This window comes from Cyprinus carpio, chromosome B4 (assembly GCF_018340385.1).
Source record: "Cyprinus carpio isolate SPL01 chromosome B4, ASM1834038v1, whole genome shotgun sequence".
Classification (NCBI taxonomy): Eukaryota; Metazoa; Chordata; class Actinopteri; order Cypriniformes; family Cyprinidae; genus Cyprinus; species Cyprinus carpio.
The window spans coordinates 37,250,515-37,254,545 of record NC_056600.1 but is presented as its reverse complement, the minus strand read 5'-3'; the positions used below and the strand labels follow the sequence as shown (position 1 = coordinate 37,254,545).

General features: G+C 43.1%; 1 long non-coding RNA gene across 1 annotated transcript; it reads left to right on the top strand.

Moving 5' to 3' along the window:
* The first annotated feature begins 376 nt into the window (after positions 1–376).
* On the top strand, positions 377–1,951 carry LOC122137102. The gene is made up of 5 exons (XR_006154610.1): positions 377–461; positions 585–1,074; positions 1,153–1,525; positions 1,617–1,716; positions 1,798–1,951. It is a non-coding gene; the product is annotated as an uncharacterized LOC122137102 (long non-coding RNA).
* Positions 1,952–4,031: the final 2,080 nt, after the last annotated feature.

The following is a 4,031-nucleotide window of genomic DNA, read 5'->3' as shown; positions in this document are numbered from 1 at the left end:
AGAGAATGAAGTCTGGGACTCCCCAACGAGTTAAGATTTCTTTTCTGAGAATTGTTGCAACATTTTGAGCGGTGGCGTTAAGCATGGGGAAAGAACTCAACCCATCGTGAGTAATAATCCACAAAAACCAGTAAGTACTCATTTTGCTGTGTACTCCGGGGTAGTGGGCCCATAATATCAACTCCCAGCATTTGGTTTGGTTTAGTGGTGGTAACTACTTGGAGTTTCCCTGCAGGTTTCTGGTTATCATGTCGAAGGATTTGGCATTTCACACATTCCTTGACATGATGTTTCACATCCGTCCACATCCCTGGCCAAAAACGTTACTTCCTGGAGTCGTTTATAGGTCTTATAAATTCCTCTATGACCACTCAGGGGGTGTGTGAATGATAATGTTGCAGGAGAGTTGGCCGGAGACTGCTGGGAACATACACTCTGTAGTGTATTTGATCATTTTTCAGGTGAGATTTGTGATATAGCTTGTCTTCTACCACTTCGTATTGGTCTGTTTGAGGGCTTTGTTCTTCTGCTACTGCTTGTAACAACTTTATTACTTCACAGTCTTTATGCTGTTCTTCCCACAGAACAATATCGGTCACTGGAAGCTCTGAAAGTTGATCCGTCTGTTGCTTGGTGTAAAGTGCTGTGATAGGAGTCTTTGCTGTGACTGATGACCTGGACAGAGCATCAGGGGCGACGTTTAATTTCCCTTTACGGTATTCAATGACAAAGTTGAATTTTTGCAATCTTAAGACCCATCGGATGAGGCGGCTGGTTGGTTTAGTGGATCCCATGACCCATTGCAGAGCGGAATGGTCTGTGACAACCGTGAAAACCTTGTATTCCAGGTAATGTTGCCACTTCTCTAAGGCCCATATAACTGCCAGACACTCTTTTTCTGTTGCCGTGTAGTTGATCTCTGCTCCAGTTAATGTTCGACTGGCATATGCAATAACCTCCTCCCTACCTAGTTCTTTTCTCTGCCAGAGAATGGCTCCCAGTCCAGTATCACTGGCATCTGTGTAAACAATGAACGGGACTTGCAGATCAGGGTGGCCGAGAATGGGGGGCGAGGTAAGGCATGCTTTCAACTGGTCAAACGCTTGCTGACACTGTTTTGTCCATTTAAACACCTGTCCCTTTTTTTTCCAGGGAATTGAGGGGCTCAGCAATTTTAGAAAAATTTGGCACAAACCGATGGTACCAACCGGCTAATCCCAAGAACCTCTGAACTTCCTTCAAGGTGTTGGGAGCAGGAAAGGCACGAATGGCTTTAACTTTACTTGGATCAGCTGTGATGCCCTTATTGCTCACCACGTGTCCTAGAAAGGTGATTTTTGGAAGGAAAAAATTGCACTTTTTCAAGTTAATAGTGAGACCGGCAGTTTCCAGCCTGTGGAGAACAGTTTTCAGGTCATAGAAGTGTTGAACTACTGACGAAGAATAAATGATAATGTCGTCAATATAGACAAAGCATATTTTCTTTCTTAGCTCCCCCAGGACTGTCTCCATCAGCCTCTGGAAGGTAGCAGGTGCATTTTTTAACCCGAAAGGCATGACATTGAAGTGATACAGACCTGCAGACACGATAAAAGCAGTCTTGGCTTTACTATCAGGGTCCATCATCACTTGCCAATATCCACAGTTAAGGTCTAGAGTGGAGAAAATGGATGCCCCGGAGAGTGATTCTAGGATCTCAGTGATGTTCGGAAGAGGGTAAGTGTCATTTTCAGTAATTCCATTAACTTTACGGTAGTCTACACAGAATCTTAACTTTCCATTTTTCTTTGGAACCAGAACTACAGGTGAGGCCCAAGCAGAATGTGATGGCTCCACAATCCCCTCTTTCAACATTACTTCCAATTGTTCCTCCATTGCTTGTTGCTTGACAGGGGATAACCGATATGGCCGTTGTTTGATAGGAACCTGGCAGGTAGTATAGATGTAATGTTGTAGGAGCATCCGTTCGCCCCAGTTTGGTGAGTACATACTTGTGGGTTTGCTTTCTAATATCTGAAGTAGCTGTTGTTTTCCACCCATAGGTAGATGTGCTTTACTTACAGCATCTCTAATTAAGGTTGCATCATCCACACTGTCAGTTTGTAACATGGTTAAGGGAGGAGGAACAGCACTTAACAAGGTTAGGTTTAGTTTGCCTTTGCTAGTTCTTTTCTTTTCCTTCATTGGTGGGGAGTTCACCAGTGGTTCACTAGCATTTCCAGGTTGGAATGGATGTTCTTCAGAAGGGTCTGACTGAAAATAATATTTTTGTTCACTGACATTAATTTGCAAGCCACTGAAAAAAATGAAGTCCAATCCCAAGATGATGGCATAAGCAAGAGCTTGAGAAGGGAGAACCACAGCAGGTACGGTGATGGATTTTTTGTGCAGATGAACATTAATGTTTATCCATCCTAAAGGACCCTCAGCTTTGCCATTAGCTAAGTAAAGAGGACCACAGGACCAAGGTTGGAGATGAAGAGGGTTTGCAATTTGCTCCATAAGATTCTCATGAATTAACGTGTAACTTGCTCCAGTATCCACGATCGCTTTCCCAGACCAAGATCCAATACTAATTGGAACTACTAATTGTTGAGGTATGGTCATGAATGCATTTGATCTTGGAATCTTCTGAGTTTCTGCTTGTGCCTGTGGTATTTCAGAGGCTGCTACAGTGTTATTGGATGGTCGGCCTCCTGACTTTGCAGAGTGGTGAGAATACTTTTCATGGGTGAAATGTTGTTGATGTTGACCAGAAGACTGCGGAGAAGGAGGATGTACATACTTTGGACAGTTTCCTGGAGGATGCGGTCCGTTACATCTCCAACACTGAACAAACGGTTTCTCAGCAGATCGGTTGGATAATTGTTTTTGTGAATTGGCTTGTTGTTTAAAGCCCATACGACCTTCATACCGAAGCTGTTCTTCATGGTCTTTTTCCAATTGGTGTCCAAGTCTTACCAAATCTTCAACAGTGTTCACACGACTGCGTAACTGATTTGCAAGGTAAGGCTTGATATTTTTTAGGATCATTTTGACAATCTCGTTTTCTGTTAAGGTGGCTTTCCATCTTTTACACAATGCTCGATAAGTAAATGCAAAGTCTCTTACTGATTCCTTATCCCCTTGAACTCTAGTGCGGACACGTTCAGCCAGCTCATCCTCATAGTCCTCAGACAAAAAAGCAGAGAGAAATGCAGACTCAAACTCCTTCCAAGTGTTTATATGGAAGCGACTTACTTCCCACCAGTCGCGTGCAGTGCCATGCAACACTGTGCGGAAGGTAGCCAGGAGATCTGCATCATTTAAAGGATGTAGAGCCAGAAAATCTTGACACTTGGTCAAGTACAACAGGGGGGTCAGCATCATCAGTAGGACGCCCAAAAGTGGGAAATGTTAATTTAATATGGTCACTTTTGAAAGGTGTTGAAACAATCTCTGTTGGGGGAAAAATAGAAACTTGAGTGTTTTTTTCTGTTTGCACTTTAGCCTTGTCTTCCTTTAAGACTTGAACATCATGTTGCAGCTCAGCTACACCAGTACGACATTTGTGAATTTGTGTTTCACATTGCTGAAGATTGGTGGTTACCTGATCAAGGCTACCCTGAAGTGCACGTTGCATAGCTTTAATATCTTGTTGGATCTCCACACGTAGCTGTTCTACCTTATCCCGGACTACAGAAGTAAGGGACAGTTCCATTTTTTGAATCTCCTTTGACATCATCAGTTGCACAGCCTTAACCATTTGGTCGGTCTCAGCTTCCTCTTGTTGTTTACCTGCAGTCATTAGTGTGACAACCTGTTGATTGTTGGTCTCCACCTTAGCTGCAAGATCAGTAATCTGATTTTCATGGTGAGAAGATGAGGTTTTCAGTACCTGGGTAAGCTCTTTTACAGTTTTCTCCTGTCCTTTCATGAATTCCATTAGATTGTTCCAATTATCATGAACATGAGCATTAATTTGTTGAATTCCCCTACCAGGGGTTGGAAGATTTCCTGGCAGATCATGCTGAGCCATTGAAGGAGATGTA